General features: G+C 44.3%; 1 long non-coding RNA gene across 1 annotated transcript in view; it reads right to left on the bottom strand.

Annotated features, from left to right (window-relative positions):
• Positions 1 to 15,502, bottom strand: part of LOC120404942 — a 28,746-nt gene extending 13,244 nt beyond the window's left edge. Inside the window, exon 1 of the long non-coding RNA XR_005598271.1 lies at positions 14,972 to 15,502. This is a non-coding gene — a long non-coding RNA (uncharacterized LOC120404942). The remainder of the gene's footprint in view (positions 1 to 14,971) is intronic.
• Between the last annotated feature and the right edge of the window lie 4,099 nt (positions 15,503 to 19,601).

Raw genomic sequence — 19,601 nt, forward strand, 5'->3', positions numbered from 1 at the left:
TATCCCAGCTCTGACTTATGTCTAGATTTCTCCCTCCAGATCATGTGACTGGAAGGGTGATTGAAAGCTTGGCAGCCAACCATCAGTAGGGGGAGAACTGATAAGGAATAGTGCCCTGCTGTGAGGCTTTTCAGGGAACTAGGGAAGGATAGCTGGAAGCAGTGTCTGAGAGGGAACTGGTGAAGGAGTCTAGGAAGGATGTGTGAAAGAAGTCAGAGATGAATTACAGAAAAACCCAAACTTGGCTAGCAACAGGCATGACAGGAAGTGGCCCTGAGAAGCAGTGGAGCAGGGCAGTCTTGAGTAGGGTGACCAGATGTCCCGATTTTATAGGGACAGTCCTGATATTTGGGGCTTTGTCTTATATAGGCGCCTATTACCCTCCACTGCCTGTCCCGATTTTTCACACTTGCTGTCTGGTCACCCTAGTCTTGAGTATAAGTTACTGCCCTCAACTCGGAGTGCTAGGGCTGATGCTTGTAGTGGAGAGAGAAGGCTGGATCGCACTATAGCACCTCCTAGATGGGTGTGCTAGCTAGCTAGCTCTGTACTGAGGGGAAAACAGCTGTTTAGCTCAAGGAGACTTGGTGAAAGCTATTGGTTTTTGTTTGGACAGGGGAAAGGTTATGATCTGTTGAAAGTCATTTCTCGATCCATATATGTATATCCTTAATGCATATGAAGTTATGAGAATTGTGTTATATGTTGTCACTAAAACATGCTGTAAGTTGGGGAATAAACCAGATATTAGCTCCCCAGAGGCAACAGCAAGGAAAGTACCCAATGCCCAGGCAAGGTGTGAAACAGCCCATCAACAGCCGTTGTTCAGAAAGGGAGCTACAATGCAATAACTCACTGGAATGAGGCCACACCAGGGGAATTGCTCAAGCTTGCTGGGAGACTCAGCAATGCCCCCAAACATGCCTGGACTTGTGTTTTCCAAGCACATGGGCTGAGGGTATAAAACAGACAGAGTGGCCACGCTCTGGGCCCTTCTCCTGCCCCAACCTACGCTGCAAGCAACTAAGACACTGAGAAGAAGACAAGACTCCAACAGAGGAGATTGGCCTAGGTTTAAGGAACAAGCCTGTATATTAAGGACTGCAATATCCAGTCAGGTGAGTAAAACTGCTTAATCTAGTTGCTGCCCGGTCTAATAGGGTTAAGAGTTTAGACTGCATTCTTATATTTTATTTCTTTTGGTAACTAACTCTGACTTTTTGCCTATCACTTATTATGACTTAAAATCTCTTTTATTGTCATTAAATTTGTTTAACGCTTTATCTTTACCAGTGAGTTGGTATGAAGTGTGGGGGCAAATCTGCTCAGGTTTGACAAAGGCTGGTGTATGTCCACTTTCCACTGTTGAGGTGGTGAACCAATTAATATATTAGATGGTATATGCATGAGGTACAGTACTGGGAGCTGATTTGGCTCGTGCCTTTCTCTGTGTGATTCATGAGTGGCTCTGGGAGTATTCATGCAACATAGCTGTGTATGGGGCTCCACATGCTGTTGTGCTGAGTGATCACAGCGCCTGGAGGGGCTTTCTGCCCGTCACATTGTGAGAGACGGCCCAGGCTGGAGAGAGTCAAGGGGGCACAGCGGTCCCACAGTCCCAGGCTGCACCCCAGGGGATCCCATCACAGTAACTATTGACTTTATGGCACTGATTGGTGATGGTTCCCTGTGAACATTCAATATGTTAAATGCAAGCTATGGACTAAGAAAAAGATGACAAATTTAAGTCATCAATGCTCAGTCTCTTTCCTAGGAGGTGGTATAAGTAGCTTACACTCGGAGACTGACCAGGTTTAGTAAGGGGAGTGGCCATGCAAAAGCCATTCTCCCAAAGTAAGACGTGTGGAGAGTCTACTCAATAAAAGCCAGATTAGAAGGAACTGATGTCTGATGGGATTGGTAGTAAACTGCAGAACCCTTTTACCTCTAAATTAGTGGTTCAAATTCAGCCCAGGTTAGGCGTGTTCAAGAATTGTTTCCATCTTATGGCTGTTTGATGGCCTGATGAAAACAGGCAGAGCCAGCAGATAAGTTTCTAGTGGACAGATATCCACCATCACATTTGGCATCTCCAGCAAAGAAATCAACAACCGTGCCTGGAGGCTGAATTCCCTCCTCATCTTTAATGTGTGCCGTGTAAACTGCACATTCCTTTTGGCAGTGTGTAAAGAACACACCCTACGTGCCCCCTCACCACAGCTATAAATAGCAGTGTAGCTGGTGAGTACTGCTTCGGCGAATAGAGTAAGGACATGCCTGAATCTTGTGCATATAGAGCTCTGCCTCGCCCACTTGTACCGCTATACTGCCAGAGCCTTTTCCCCGCTGCCTCCCTCACGAGAGAGCCTTTCACTGACACGTGTAGCTATACACCCCCACAGTGTGGACGCAGGCAGCTTTTCACTGCGGCATGTAGCTATGCAGCAAGAAGTGTACAGTGTAGACATAGCCTTAAGGATGGTTCTGCCATCTTTGCCAGAGTTGAGACATGCTTAACTATAGATGGCACTACCATCTCCACTTAGAACAAGTGCCCAATAAGCCTTTTGGTTGATAAGCTATTAGTATTATAAGGATGAACGTACCAGTTAATATCTCCTGACGCAAGTGGGAGAAACCCCACTGAAGTCAATGGAGCTGTGCCCACTTACACCATTAGAGCTTTTGGCCCCATATGTTAGCGCTTTTCTTTATTCATTTCAGTTGATCTATTCCTGTCACGCATAAAAACCATTTGCCTTATGTTCACAATCACTGAGTAGGATCTAAAGGACTTGGGGACTTAGGCATGGGAACTAGGGGTGCTGCAGCACCCCTAGATTTTACATGGGGCAGCTGGTCCCATGCCCAGGTCTCCACTCCCTAACTTGGGGCTTGGCCACTGGCCCTGCTCCCCAGCCACTGGCCCCATGCCTGGGGCTCCGCCCCAGGGCCCCGCTCCCGGCTCCTGCTCCCGGCCCCATGCCTGGGCCTCCGCTCCCTGGCCCTGTGCCTGGGCCCTCACTCTCGGTCCCATGCCCGGGGCTCTGCTCTTGGTGTGCTGGCCTCGCTCCCTGGCCACTGGCCCCATGCCTGGGGCCCTGCACCTGCCCTCCACTCCTGGGACTCTGCTCTGCATACTGGGTCCCGGCTGTGGGCCCCGTGCCCATGGGTCCACTCCTGGCCCTTGCCCACCCCCAGCCTTTGCCCCCTTACCCATGTCTGGGTTCCCCTCTCCTGGAGACAGCACTGCCCCCGGCCCCAGTTGGTGGGGGGGCACAGACAGGGATAAAGGAGTTGGCTTTCAGCACCCCTACTATTAAAAGGGTTCCAGCACCACTCCTAAGGGAATCACAATTCAGCCCCAAAACTCAGAGTAAACATCACTGAATCAAACAAAGCAATTGTCCATCAGGTTCTCACTGTCAGCATCATCGTAATTTCTCTTGCATATGTGGAAAAACACCTGTGTGAATAATGTGCCCGTCAGTTACTAACCCTTTGCCAAGCTCCATAAGATCCTGGGTGACAGCAAGTATTATACACTGACATTATGAGCACACACTATCCATTTTATTCCACATTTTCTGCATGTACCACTGATTGTGTGCTTTCTGGAACTCTAACATCGAATGGGGGTACTTGGCCTCAGCTTTTCTGAACAGAATGAAGTTGTCCCTGATTAATTCCTGCTTAATTCCTCTGTTACATAATGATAAGGAGAATGTTGCCTGGCACTGTGATGGAGGTGTATACGGGGGAGGTGTATACGGGGAGAGAGATATAGCTCAGTGGTTTGAGCATTGGCCTGCTAAACTCAGGGTTATGAGTTCAATTCTTGAAGGGGCCATTTAGAGATCTGGGGCAAATATCTGTCTGGGGATTGGTCCTGCTTTGAATAGTGGGTTGGACTAGATGACCTCCTGAGGTCCCTTCCAACCCTAATATTCTATGGGCTGGTCCACACTAAGAAGCGGGGTCAAACTAGGGTACGCAAATTCAGCTACGTGAATAGCGTAGCTGAATTCGAAGTACCCTAGTTCGAACTACTCACCCGTCCAGACGCCGCGGAATCGAAGTCCGCGGCTCCAAGGTCGACTCCGCCACCACCATTTGCAGTGGTGGAGTACCGGAGTCGACCGCGGCGCTTCCGGAGTTCGAAGTATCGCGTCCAGATTAGACACGATAGTTCGAACTCCGAGAAGTCGAACTCACCGCGTCGACCCGGCTTGTAAGTGTAGACTAGCCCTATGATAACCCACCCAGAGGCTGGCTGGGATGTGGGTTAACCTTCTCCCACTGGCTAGAGAAAACTGATGGTGCTTTGAATGAAGACATTTGTGGGGGTAACAGGGTTGGGCCAGCATGGGGAATGATTAATACTATGAAAGAGAGGGGTGGGTTTGACAGTGAGAGTCAGGGAGGAAGGATCTCCAGGATGAGGACTGAAAAAGTATTAGAGATCTGGGGGAGAGTTGGGTTGAGCTCTTCTTCCCTGAATCTTGACTGAAGTGAGCTACACTTCAGGCCTTTACTTGACTGAAGTGAGCCACTGCACTCTATAGCAGTTTGGCTGTGTGGAGTCCTACTGTATTTTCCCCTGAAGAGTCAGGATATTTCTTGGAGTTACTTGTTGTTGCTAAATTGTTTATGGTCACACCCACAGTGTACTGCTAATTTTTTGTCATTCCAGAAGAGGAGCTCATAGTCTAAGGACAGTCGCACCTGAACACAGAGGTTGGTGAAAGGCAGAAAATGAGATTTAAAAAAAAACAACGGACATAATTCAGTGTGGGCAGCATGGCAGAAATGGGTCTTTAACAGTGATTTTCATGTGGACAGTATAGGGGAGATGAGCTCAGGGAGTACATTGGAAGGGAGGAAATGTAGGGAGGTTAGTAACTAAATGAGATGCCCAAAAACATGCAGATGAAGGTGGAAGTACTCTTAGGCCTGGTCTACACTAGGGTGGGGGGTCGAACTAAGGTACGCGACTTCAGCTATGCGAATAGCGTAGCTGAAGTCGAACTACCTTAGTTCGAACTTCTTACCTGTCCAGACGCCGTGGGATCAAAGTCCGCGGCTCCCCCGTCGACTCCGCCACCATTCGCGGTGGTGGAGTTACGGAGTCGACGGGAGCACGTTGGGAGTTCGAACTATCGCGTCTAGATTAGACGCGATAGTTCGAACTCCGAGAAGTCGAACGCTACGCGTCGACCCGGCAGGTAAGTATAGACCTACCCTTAGAGTATTCCAGAATGGTCTTCACATCCCACCTCTGGGTGCAGAATCCTACCTGCTTTGATCAGCCTATAAGTGACATGTAGACATATTTGGGGGGGGGGGGGGACGGGGGGTGGTCAGTACCCCATCCTTGTTTGCTTTTGTCTCTCCTGTATTGTGACTTTCTTTTTCTATTCCACATCAGAGTAATCTCCTGTTTGGATCCTCTTACATTGTATTATATGCAGTGAATCAGGGACTCATACTTTGAAAAAGGTTTTCAATCACTGGTAATCATTTGCATCATGGGTATGTAATTGCCTATGGCTTTTATTGTAGAAATTAATTTTTAAAAGTTTGAACTGTAAATAACTACATGGAAAAGACACAAAGTCAAACAGCAAAAATGGAGGGCCAGATTCAGCACTGCAGCCACTGGGCCTGATCCAAACGCCCCTGAAGTCCATGGGCATCTTGCAGACACTTGGGAACTGTTGCAAAGCAGCCAATAAGCCAGCATAGTTGACCACAGAGCCTGCTAGGATTGCAGCTGTTACCCTAATTCCCTCCCCTAGCTACCACTGTTGGAGATGTGGCTGGGTGGGAAAGGGCATAGACATGGGGAGAAGACAGAGGGAAAATCACGTGCAATAGTTGTTAGTCAATCACTGGAAGGTGCTCAGATGCTACAGTGTTGAGTCGGGTATAAGAACCTATATAGAATAGACTAGACAGGACTTTCCTACACTCTGACAAGCCTTGATTGCCATGTTAGACCCTCAATATTTCTCACGGCTGCCTTTTTTCTTTTGCTTTCCCCTTCTGTACCTGAAATTTGACTGGTAATTGAACAATATGAGCTGAAAAAGCAGAGTCAACCTAAGCTGTGACTTGACCCACTTTTGTCACTTTGTAAACTTGTGCACATGTTAAATCACTAGACGTCTATGACTTGGAGAAAGGGGATGGCAGCCTGGTGGCGTGAAGAACAGTTCCAAAACACCAAGAGGTTGGGGAGCTCCTTTTAGACCCTCTTGACTATTTTCTGAGTGTCCCCAGCTCGCTGATCCTATCTGGTATTCATTTGCAATGGCGCCCAATAAAATCTCCTGTAAAGGAAATCAGCGTTGTGCCCTTTTCCAAAGGTGACCTTATTAGGCTCATCTCTTTGAAAATGTTTAATTTATTACAGTAACAACAAGACGAGGTTCTTTAATGCAGTATTTTTCAAATGACGGAGACAAAGAATAAGAAAAGGGCCTTTCATAAAAGATTCAGCTTAAAAGTTAATTTAATCTTCTACGCAGAAGCAACATTTCAACATATCGTTCCCCTGCAACCTTGCTGAAAGAATGTGTTTATACCACTCTACTTACTCTGAAATTTCAAATTAAGCTTTTTGAACAAGCCGTGATATTTTATTTGGTTTCCTTAAGCTAAGAGTATTGCATTGTCAGACTCTATTTTCTTAATTGGTTATATATTTGTCATTCCCTTATTGCAAAGCTTATGATAAGTCAATAATATTTTGCCAAGTGCTTTAATGGCTCAATCCAAAATCTGGCTTACACTATCTTTGTTCATATAATTGTTTCACACACAACTAACTTTGTTCTTTCTTCTAATAAACAAATAATTTCTAGCGGCCAGGAGAAAAATGGAGAAAAATCCTAAAATAACCTAGCACTGAGTGGAGTCTAGCATGCTTGAGTAACCCTGCAGTAATAAACATGTGAGTGCAGGCATAAGCTACCCTACAATAATAAGTCAGTGTGCACAGCCAAGCATGCAGGAGGAATCCTAGGAATTAAAATGTTAAATAAAATCTAGAATTGACTGTGTGATGGAGGTAATATGTTTCAGTAAGGAATAGGCTTAAGAGTTTTCTTATTAGTTTTGTATATGCAAAAAGCCCCAGACTCCAGCCTACTGCCCAATATTGTCAGCTCTTTCTCTTGAATCTGTCCTTTCCTCTCCAGCCCAACTGCTAACTTCTTCCAGATCTTGTCCGTCTCCCATCCTAATCATTGCATTGTCCGGCTCATGCATAATTTTGCAGCTAAAATTTCTTTTTCTCCATTCCAACTATATAGCCATGTGTCCCAGGGAGGATCTGGCTCATTGTCCTAGAATTCACTCCTAGTAATCGAATATCTCAATCAATGACTCTTGTTCTTAAATAGAGAAATCCATTCATAAAGAATACCCCTAGATCTCCGAATATCCTAGACAATCTCTAGACATTATAAGCTTTACTCTGGGAAAGGAAGTGAAGCTCACAGGCTCTAAAAACGATGGAAATGTTATTGTTAATTCAAAAATTTTATTTCCATATGTTCATGGAGTGTAACGTTTATCAGATAATCCATTTAGCAAAAACACCTGCTTGGGTAGGTAAAGTAAGTGGAAAACAGAAAAAAAAATAGGTTAAAAAAGGGACATTAATTTGATGGGAAGACAGATTAAAAATAGACTTCTGAAGGGAAGATGTTATGATATGGGACTGTAATGCAATATCCTACAGCATTAAAATTCCTCATAGACACCTAGCAGTGTTTAGTGGTAACTACAATTGCCTGGATAATGTTCACAGCAAAGCTATTCTGAACAGGGCCGCCCGGGGGGGGGGGCAAGAGGGGCAATTTGCCCCAGGCCCCGGGCCCAGCAGGGGCCCCCACGAGAGTTTTTCGAGGCCCCTGGAGCAGGGTCCTTCACTAGCTCCGGAGGCCCCGGAAAACTCTCGCGGGGCCCGGGCCCCCGGAGCTTCTTTGCTCCCGGTCTTCGCTGCAGGGAGGTCCTTCCTCTCCGGGATAGAAGGACCCCCCCCGCCGCCGAATTACCGCCGAAGCGGGACCCGCCGCCGGAATGCAGCCAGGTCTTCGGCGGTAATTCGGCGGCGGGGGGGGGGGGTCCTTCCTTTCCGGGACCCGCCGCCGAGGTGCCCCGAAGAACCGCGGCGGGGGCTGCACTTCGGCGGCGGGTCCCGCTTCGGCGGTAAATCGGCAGCGGGGGGTCCCCTTTGGGGCACTTTGGTGGAGGGTCCCAGAACGGAAGGACCCCCCGCCGCCGACTTACCGCCAAAGCGGGGGCCTCCCCGCCGCCGAAGACCCCGGGCCCCCGGAATCCTCTGGGCGGCCCTGATTCTGAAGAGACAGGCAAAATTCACTCATTGGTGTCAATAGGTGCAGCTTCATCAACATACTGATTTACACCTTATGAGGAGATGGCCCTGAATGATGACTATATTCCGCCAGCTTTAGTTTGCCAGGAATGAATGAGTTAATGTAAAGCAAGGTTGGGAAAGAGGTGGGAAAATATTCCAATTTTTAAAAAATATGCAACTTGATCCTCAGTAATTTGCTCTCCTTATTTTGTTCTTGATTTCTGTGCCCTCATTTGTCTGTAGTATTTGCATTCCTTAAACAATCTTATGCAGGGATTTAATTGTGCAACAGCTCATTTCACAAAGAACCACATTTGGCCAGAGGGTTGCTGTGATTGGAGGTGCTGATGCATTTTCAAGCCATCATGCCTCTAGCCACATTTCCTGAAGGACTTTTTTTGCCTCTTTACTGAACCACAATCTCTAGAGAACACTTATAAAATGGTTGCCAAGAATTAATATCAAATACTTTGCATCTATGTCAGCCTTATCTGAATGAGTGCATTAGCGTAGGCCATCAAGGACACTGAGTAATAATTGCAGACAGTATGGCAATTGCATTTTAGATCGTCCTCTGCTTGTAAAAATCTTTAATCCATAGGTTTTTCTTTCTTTTTGTTTTTGTTTTCCAAAATGAGGATTTAAGCCTCCTCCTCTTTCTTGCACACCTATCTCTTAAAGATATATAAAAGCAGGACACATCTAGTCAAATGCAGTGAAACAAGGAAATACTCCGATATTTTAATACCCCAGAGCTACCTTTTGGCAATCAAAATGACTAAAATGAAATTTTAAAGCACATCTGATTTACCTGTTGTTTGTGTGACTCAAATACCTATGTTTAATTTTGTCTATGGATTGGAAAAAGTTAATTTCAAGCCTTGTTTCTCTTGCTAGCAGCAACAACCTTTTAAACTGAGTATTACTGGTGAACCATATAGAGCTGGGTTTAAAAAAAAATGCTTTTCAGTTCCACCATGCAGTTGTTCGGACGACAATTATGGCAGCTGAAGTTTAATCATAGTGTTTGATAGCTCATTTTCTCAATGTCAACACGAGGCACCGCTAAAAAAAAAAAAAAAGAATTCTTTCATTTGATAAGCTGGCTCCAGAGCACTGGGCTCATTCAATAGGAAAACTCTTTTGCAAGGCTGCAGCATGCATGTTTTTTCTTCTTTTCTTTTTTTTCCCCTGAAAGCCACCAAAGAAGAGATTAATCACAAGGGGAAAACTCAGCTTCACCCTCTAGCTGCAGGTCGCAATTTTTATTTGTATGGAATTGGCTTTTGGAAAGCTGAAGGCTGCCTGAGGGCAGGGACCTGATAGAAGAAGAACCTGAGAACGAAGCAGCAGGGATTGATTAGCCTACTTCATATCCCACACTCCATAAGCACACTCCAGCCGCAATCTAACACACCGCTGAGCTGAATAGACAAGAGAAATTGGATTCCTTCCTCATATTTAACCTTCAAGTCAGCTCTAACAGTTGTTGATATGTTGTTCTACCAGCAAGTAACAGAGTAGCTTTTTCATTCCAGCACCCACATACACACACACATATCATGTTTTTTAAGTTACACGTTATATATTTACATATTATTTTCCATTTTCAATTTGTTTCGGAGCATGGATTACCTAATCCGTTTCAGAGAAGAACAAACTGACCAAACAATCACACATACAATTGTAGGGAAGGAAGGAAGGGGAAAAAAGAGAAATAAAACATGGGGAAAAACTCTCTCTGTTTCACGCCTTTCAAGGTTGTTTCCCACAGTCGATTTTCTTCTACCTGTAACTTTCCATGTTTGTTAATTGTAGGAATTGTCAGGATTTTGTCCAGTGATATGGACGCTACTGGCGCTGACATGGTGGGTTTTATTTTGTATGTAGATTAGATGTGAATATTTGGAATTTTTTTTTAACCATCTGAAAGATTTTGTGATCAGGATCAACTTCTGTGGCCTGACTGTGCCAGATGACTTCAGTGGTACATCCACCAATCGCGGGAAAATTGGGCCTATATGATTGATGGGGGCACATAAAAACTTAGAGCTACCATTTTGTTTTCTCCTTAGAGCATAAACAGTGGTGGCAAAGATGACAACCTTCTATTGCACAAAGAGAATGAACATAAACGTTAGAGCATAAGAACAGCCATACTGGGTCGAACCAATGGTCCATCTAGCCCAGTATCCTGTCTTCCAATAGTGGCCAACTCCAGGCCACTTCAGAGGGACTGAACAGAACAGGGCACTTGTTGAGTGATCCATCTCCTGTCTTCCACTCCCAGCCTCTAGTAGTCAGAGTTTATGCAACCACTTGAACATGGAGTTGCATCCCTGGCCATCTTGTCTAATTGCCGTTGATGGACCTATACGCCATGAACTTATATAATTATTTTTAACATTTTTTTTTAATACTTTTGACCTTCACAACACCCCAGCAACAAGTTCCACAGGTTGAGAGTGCATTGTGTGAAGAAGTACTTTCTTATCGTTTTAAATCTGCTGTCTATTAATTTCATTGGGTGTCCCGTAGTTTTTGTGATATGTGGAGGGATAAATAACACGTCCTCATTCATTTTCTCCACACCAGTCATGATGTTATAGACTTCTATCACATCCCCCATTAGGTGTCCCTTTTCCAAGCTGAACAGTCCCAGTCTTTTTAATCTGTCCTCATATGGAAGCTGTCCCATATCCTTAATCATTTTTGTTGCCCTTCTCTGTACTTTTTCCAATTCTAATATATCTTTTTTGAGATGGGGTGACCAGAACTGCAAGCTGTATTCAAGGTGTGGCCATACTATGGATTTATACAATGGCATAATATTTACTGTCTTGTCTTCTTGACTATCCCTTTTCTAATGGTTCCTAGCACTCTTTTAGCTTTTTTTGACTGCCGCTGCACATTGAGCAGATGTTTTCAGAGACCTATTCATGGTGGCTCCAAGATCTATGGCTTAAGTGGTAACAGTTAATTTAGATCCCATCATTTTGTATGTATAGTTGCAATTATGTTTTCCAGTGTGCATTATTTTGTATTTATCCACATTGCTGCTCATGCATATGTCTCTCATAGTCACTATACAAGTGTTGCCTGGATGTAGGCCTCCCCTCTTTCCCAAATATAGTAGGATACTCCTTTTTGCATGATAAATGTTCCAAATATATTAAACTGGAGACAAATAAAATGAAGGCACTGCTCCTGCCAGCTGCTCTGGGCAGGTAGAACTCTATATTTCGAAGAAGCCTCACTGAGACTTTTAAAGCTAACGTGTAATTTTAGATATAAGAAAAGATTACAGCTTTTGACAATGAAATGCAGAATTGCGAGGGGTGGCAAGTTATGAAAGTAGAGCAGGTTGCAGGATTCAGGGCCTAAGAGAGTAGATCCTGGTAGAGCTGGTCAAACAACCTTCTATTGGAAAACGCTGATTCAATGGAATCTAAACATTCGGCAGCAATGTGTCAATTTTGTCACATTTTTCCGAGGAAACTAGGCTGGCAGGTTTGTTGTCTGCAAGATTGCCAACCAGTGGTGAGTGTGTGTGGGGGGGGGGGCGGAGGGGGGCTGTACTCCCTGAGCTGACTAGTTCCCTGGGATCCATAACAGCCTGCCCGTTGGGCTGTAGGGCTCCCTGTGAAATCCAGGCTAGAGAGCTGGCCAACTTGCCGGCTTCCTAGGCTGCCACGTTTCCCAGAATACCCTAGCGGACAGCAGTGCTCCCCGGGCTGGCCAGCTGCCTGGCTGACTTGCTGTCTGCCCAGCTTCAAGAACTTCTGTTCCATGGAAAATTTCAAATTTCCAACTTCTTATTCAAACTTGTACTGAACATTTTTTCAGAAATGCAAATTCTCTGTGGAATGGAAATTCCAGTTCCTGCATAGCTCTAGGTCCTGGCTCTTGCTATGGGCTTGTCTTCACTATCGGGGAGCGACGCTGCTGCAGTCGATGCAGTGGGTGTCGATTTAGTGGGTCTAGTGAAGACCCGCTAAATCGACAGCAGAGCACTCTCCAGTCTATTCCAGTACTCCACCGCTCCGAGAAGAGTAAGGAAAGTTGACCGGAGAGCATCTCCTGTTGACACAGTGCAGTGAAGACACCACAGTAAGTCGACTCCAGCTACGTTATTCACATAGCTGGAGTAGCATAACTTAGGTTGATTTACCCTGGTAGTGAAGACAAGTCCTCAGTCCTGTGTGTGCCACTGGAGTGCCATACAGAGATAAAGGAGGACTCCCCAGGCCGCCCTGAGAATCATAAAGCCGCTTTCCCCCCTTCCTTCCTCCCCCAAGCTGTGCCACAATTGCTATCACTGAGTCCTACACTTGTTAAAATTTTCCCATATTAATTGGGAAACTTATCTCAATACCATAAAATTCAGCACAAAACTTATGTCTGACATCGTGTTGTGCATTTCTTTAAAAAGCAGCTGTAACTAAGCGCTATAGCAAACCCCACTGTGATGCACCAGGGAACTACAAACAGAAACTGATATCATGACTTTGTACATGAGCTGCATGCATTTCAGCTAGTGCTGAGAGGGGACCCCAGCATAGGGCAGGACATGCCTCTTCTTAAATATATTGACATGACTATGGTGGCCCACTCTTATGGTGAAATGTTTGTTTACAATCACAAAATACTCCACTTATGCGATGGTGCTTGCCTAGTAAGATGCTGCCTTCTCAGCTCAGGAGTAGTGATGTAACACATTTATACAGTGACACCCTCCCATTGACTAGAACACAGAGAATAAGGCTTCTGCTGCCAGCTAACCTTTACTCCTTCCAATGAAGTGACAGAGGTCTGTGCTTTGGTGCTGAAAGTCCTGGGTTCACATCCTGTTGATAACCTGTCTGTGAGCAGGGGCGGGAAGGGTTGTCATGCCAGCAAGGCCTCTCTTTGTCCCCTCTGACTGCAAGGGGTGCTGGCAACTGTGTGAGGAGCTTTGGATAGGCCCTGTCTTTTCTATCTGTCTGGAATAGGTGTTGCAAGATGAACTTGGCTCCCCTCCACTCCTTGCAGAAAGCAGCGGCAGTAAGAGATGGGCTTCTTTCTTACCTCATTAATTCTCTTCTGCTTCCCTTCCTCCTCTTGCTCAGCCTCCTTGTATTCTGGGGAGGTTAGCACTGTGAAACTGGTTTGTAATTAGCCAAGTTCATTGTGGCTGAAATCCAGCCCAAATCTCTATGTAAGACTTACAACTGGATGGTTTAGAATTGGGCAATATCATGCCACAAGGTGGGATGGATCCAGGTTGCATTATTATGTGCAGTCTAAGGGAGACTATGCTGCAGACAGCAGTTGCGGCAACCAAAGTGCAATCTGCATGTAAACAACTTAAAATAACTTTTATTACCCATCAGGTTGAGCTCTGTAATTAGATATTTCTGAGTGAAAATTTTTATCTTTTGTTATTTGTTTGCATATCTCATCTCTATTCAGTTTTAAAATGCTAGGGGCATGCAAACAACACCCTGCTTGATATCTGTTTATGGCAAACATCAATACCACCATTTCCCAGGGTTTTTTCATGTCTAATTGAACTCTGCATTTGGATTCTCAGTAACATGCAAAAGCTGAAGCTAGTCAAGACAGAGCTGATGTTTGTAGGAAAAGAGAAGCACTTTGTAGAATTGGCTTCCTCTATCTCAATGCCCAAAACTGAAAGTAACTGTCCTCACATTATTAATTTGGCCTGCAACCTGGTGATCCATTTGGACACTTCATTGCCATTGCATGTTCAAATAGCCATGGTAGCAAAAACAAAACAAACAAACAAACAAAACAATCCCCTCCCCAAAACCAATTGCCATTTGTGACTGGCCTGAAGATGATGCTCTCTCATCAGATACAACCATGCATTTGTGACCTCTATACCTGATGGTTGTAACTCAGTGGTTCTCAACCAGGGGTACACATACCCCTGGGGGTACACAGACGTCTTCCGGGGGTACATCAACTCATCTAGATATTTGCCTAGTTTTGCAACAGGCTACATAAAAAGGCTACATAAAAAGCACTACAAACTAAAATTTCATACAGAATTTATACTGCTCTATATATTATACCCTGAAATGCAAGTACAATATTGGTATTCCAATTGATTTATTTTGTAATTATATGGTAAAAATGAGAGCGTAAGCAATTTTTCAGTAATAGTGTGCTGTGACACTTTTTTGTGTTTTGAGGTCTGATTTTGTAAACAAGTAGTTTTTAAGTGAGGTGAATCTGTGGGGGGAGGGGGGCACACAAGACAAAGTGGACTTCTGAAAGGGATATAGTCGTCTGGAAAGATTGAGAGCCACTGCATTGTAACTCATAATGGATGTAACAGGGCAATTTTACTCCAAACCTTTCCACCAATACTAGTACAGTGCAGCATCACAGGTTTTAGTCCCTACAGCTTTCAGGCCCTCTTTACCACGGCTCTAGGAGGAAAAGAGATCTCTCTGTCTTGGGAGCTCTTTCAGACTGGGTGGCAGTGGTGGCCACCACCGTGGCCACCCCAATCCTTTTGTAATGCTTCCTTCCTGGTTTTTATCAGGTTAGCCACCTGAGGGCTAATTAATTCCTTACCTTCCCCCAGCCTCTCCTTCTGATTAGCTAATTGCTCAATCAGCCATCATTGGGGAAGCTAATTGAGGGTACAGTGGTCAGAGTGTCAGGCCTCAGCACTCTGTCACAATGCAGAATGAAGCTACATTCTGACAAAGCTCCTATTTTTATGGAATGTAGCAGGCCATCTGCTTAGCAACACGGGTTCCCTTTAACACATCATCTTGGTGCTCTACTCTCCTCATGGTGGCCCCCCAGTGAATCTGCCTGAGAGGTCACCTCTCCCTCTGTAACTGTGGCTACATTCCACCAGAACAAAGCATCCTCCAGTGGGAAGGCTCGTGAATACAGGAGATAGAATACATATTCTAGCCCGACCTCGATGCTGGAACCCACTCCTGTAGAGATAAAAATGGCCATGAATCTTGCTATTCTCAGAACTAACTACAAAACTAACTTCTTCAACTTAGCTTTCACACAATAAATCCTACACCTGAGTCGCTCACTGGTCACCGCATGACTCATCACGCTCTGCATCCAGTCCACAGAATATATGAGTCTATTACAGTTCTTGACTTGAGAGCTTGGCTCTTGATTCTCTACAGCTTGAGCTAATAATTTTAGCTGTAGAGATGCCTGGTGTCGACCATGATGGTAGCTATTACACATACAAAGACCCTGATAACTAACCAAGCTTACTACAAGCTAGGAAGAAAGTGTGAGAGACAATTATTTCTAGTTTTAAATACGTGGGAGGCAAATCCCATTACGAGGGGTAGAGCTGGTTGAAAAGTTTCTGACAGAACAGTTGTCTATTTAAAAAATGCTGATTTGACGAAATCAGAACGTTTCATGCTATCTACTTTGTCAAAATTGTAATGAAAAATAATTAAAATGTTTCATTTTGATAAAGTTGAAGTGCTTTCATATAACATAAAGTCGAAACAAACTTGAAATGAAGCTTTTCAGCCTTGTTTAATCAAAGTGCTTCACTAAGGTAATTTTGGTATTTTCAAAATTAATTTTTTTTGCAGATATTTGTAGAAAATTTTGATTCAATTTGAGAGAAAGTTTTTTTTAAATGTCAGAATTTCCCCAGGAACAGAAATGCTGCGTTTGGACCAGCTGTAATGATGGGGATTACCATAGAGAGACAGATGGTGATAACAGTAAGCAGTGTACTTCCCTTTCCTCTATATTACTGTCACATTGGTTTTAAATACACACTATTGCTTTTTTATACTCTGTATGTTACTGTGGCTGACTTGATTCTGCTTATTCACAACAACCTGCTGGTACTAATGTTTCCTTGTGCTTGTTTGTGATGTCTGCCAGCCAATTTAGGATCCTTCCCTTGTGAGCACACATACATAGATCAGCAACTGCACAAGACTGCAAAGTCCTCAATGCTGTTTTTATATTTCAAGTGATATGATGATCCAAATAAACTTCTCTAGTAACCTGAGTCTCAGCGACAAGCAGCACTGAGGTAACAGCTAGTTGAATTCCTTTTGCAATGCAATGCAGTCAACACTAGAGGTCTCACTCTCAAGCTTTTAATTACTATCAAGGTGTAACTCAAAATATTAACAACCTGAAGAAGAGCTCTATGTAAGCTTGAAAGCTTGTCTCTCTCACCTGCAGAAGTTGGTCAAGATAAAAGATATTACCTCACCCACCGTGTCTCTCTAATATTAACAGTTGACAGTCTCACAGAATATTACAAACAATATAACACAACTTAATAAATGCTAGGGAAAACTCAAATGGAATTCTAGTAAATAGTTTTGAACCTATTATGTACTTGTATTACAGTCAAACCCTATTGTGCTAGGCCCTTTAAAAACACAGACATTCCCTCCCCTAAGAGCTTACAATTTAAAGAGACAAGAAGGATTATTATCCCCATTTTACAGGTTAGTAACTGAGGCAGCTCAGAGATTAAATGGCTTGCCCAAGATCATAGGGGAAGTCTGTTGCAAAGCCAGGAACATAACTTGGATTGCCTGGCTCCTTAGCCAGTGACTTGACCACAAGGCCAACCTGCCTCTCTAAAAGCCAAGCAAACAGCCTGACTCTACTTTATGTTTACAGAAACTTAGTCTACTTTTTAACCAGTGCAGAGGACATGAGTAAACTGGTACATTCAAGTAATTGCTTGAATAAAGCATTGGCAACAATTACCACTGGAGGAATTATAACAGGATTTGTTGACTTACATATAGTGACCCAGCAACAAATGAGCAATTTGTGGAGGGCAGGAGGGAAAGAAAGGTACAAAAAATTAAACAATAAAAGCTGATAAAACAAAGGTGTTGTAAAGAGCCTTTGAAAGACATTGGCCTTGTCCTCACTGCAAAGTTGACTCGAGTCCTGTCCACATACAGATCCCCTTAATTCATGTGGGACAATGCTTTCAACTTGAGTTAGTCTCTCAAGTGAGAGGCAGGAGGCACACTGCGAAATATCACTTGAGCTACACGGGGATCAGAATACCATGCAGAAAGACTGGATTAGGACCACTGAGTAAAAGACCCACTCCAGCCAGCCAGCTCAAGTGTAGGTAAGTCAAGTGAACTCTGCAGTGAAGACACAACCATGAAGGAAAGAGACAGGGAGGTGACAAGAAATTTTTTTAAAGAAAAACCTGAAAAAAATCTTTTTGGAGCATTGAAAAAGTGTCTGCTGTATTAGACATGATGACTGTCATGCGCTAAATACCTATTGAGCGATCTCATCTCCATTCTTCTTCATCTCAGTTCAGCTTGAGCCACTACCCTTCTTGATCATGCAGTCGTATCTAGAGCTGCTCAGCCATGCTGGATGGGGCTGTAGTTAGACATAGAATCATAGACGTGTAGGACTGGAAGGGACCTTGAGAGGTCATCTAGTCCAGTCCCCTGCACTCAAGGCAGGACTATGTAATAACTAGACCATTTCCAACAGATGTTTGTCTGACCTGTTCTTAAAAACCTCCAGTGATGGAAATGCCACAACCTCCCAAGGCAATTTATTCCAGTGCAACCCTCAGAGTTAGGCCTATTCTCCTGTTCTCTCCCAGGCACTTTCTGTTGATCCCTGGCTCCACTACTGCTATGTGCCTTTTCCCTTCCACTTTCTTGTCCCCCATATGTGAAATTTCTCTCTCAAAAACCCTACTTCTTACTCAGCCTCCTTGTTCTTCTCCTCAATATTCCTATCAATGTAGGATCTTGAATTGCACCTTACTCATTCTCCTTCACCTTTCTCAAGCCCCACTTATATGTTTCCCTTCTTCTAGCATCTGTCTCTTCACACCTGACTAATTCAGGCTTTCTGCCACTCTTCACAGCTCCCCTTTGCCACCTCTTTCTTATTACCATGGGCATCTTAGCCCACTCCCCTTTAAAGAACAATATTCTACTTTCTATATGATCTTCCACTCCATTCTTCTCTAACACTCTTTTCTTCTACCCACAAGTTATACCCAAATAGCTTAATTAGCAGTATTGTATCAGCTCTTCCTTCCTGCTGCTGATGTAAGCATGAGTGAAAGATCTGGATACTTCTATTAATTTATCTCATCCAAATGTTTGAGTGGTTGAATTAAAAATTGATATATTGATTTGCAAGGCAACAGATCAATATCTTGGTTGGAAAGTACCCGCCAATTGACTAGACTTTATCCCGTTCTGTGCAGTGCCTACAGCAGCATAATGTTTCAGCTGTAGTCAGATCATGGGTGCAAAGGATTATATCTGCATCTTGATTTGTTCTCTGCTGGTTGGAGGTATGCACTCTGACAAATCCAGTGAAGTTTGCTATAACCTGATGAATACCTGGTACAACTTGATTAGCTCTAGCTTCAGTATTGATGTAGAAAAGTGTTTCTGTATCTGTTTCTTGATGTATCAAGAACATACAGGGTATTATTTTACACTGAGTGAACTTTTTAGGCTATGTAAAAAAACCTCCTTAGGAGTTTTCCTTCCCATGTTAGTCCAGTCGCAAACAGCTCCATCACCTCACTACAGGTAAGACATTTAAAAAAGCTGTTAGGGCAATTTGAAAGCCTGATACTTGAGTCTGGCTCAGCTGTGCTCATAGCAGGACCTGTGAAGTGAGGAGAAAGGTAGTTCTAAGCCCAGGTCCGGTTCCAGGGTTTTTGCCACCCCAAGCGGCGGGGAAAAAAAAACAAAACAAAAACAAAAAACAACAAAAAAAAAAAGCCACGATCGTGATCGGTGGCAGTTCCACTGTGCCGCTTTCTTCTTCAGCAGCAATTCGGCGGCAGGTCCTTCCCTCCGAGAGGGACCGAGGGACCCGCCTCCTAATTGCCGCCCCTTCCCCTTGGCTGCCCCAAGCACCTGCTTGCTGCGCTGGTGCCTGGAGCTGGCCCTGTCTAAGCCACCCTTAATATCTCTTGATTCTGGAGATGGCTAAGGGCAAAAGGGCCCATAGTAGGTCTTAGGCGCGTTGAGACTATTTGAAATTATTCTATCTAGAGCAACCTCCTATGTGATTACTCTGCTGGTTGAGGATTACCAGAGCACACCATTCTCTAACTCTTTCCTTCTCCACCTGTTATGCCTCAGGGGAAGAGTGAGTGGCACAGAGCCAGCTGTATACCACCCAGGGATTCCCCCTACATTAAAGAGAGGTTCAACAGTCC

The sequence above is a fragment of the Mauremys reevesii genome, linkage group 4 (genome assembly GCF_016161935.1).
Source record: "Mauremys reevesii isolate NIE-2019 linkage group 4, ASM1616193v1, whole genome shotgun sequence".
NCBI classification, from domain to species: Eukaryota; Metazoa; Chordata; order Testudines; family Geoemydidae; genus Mauremys; species Mauremys reevesii.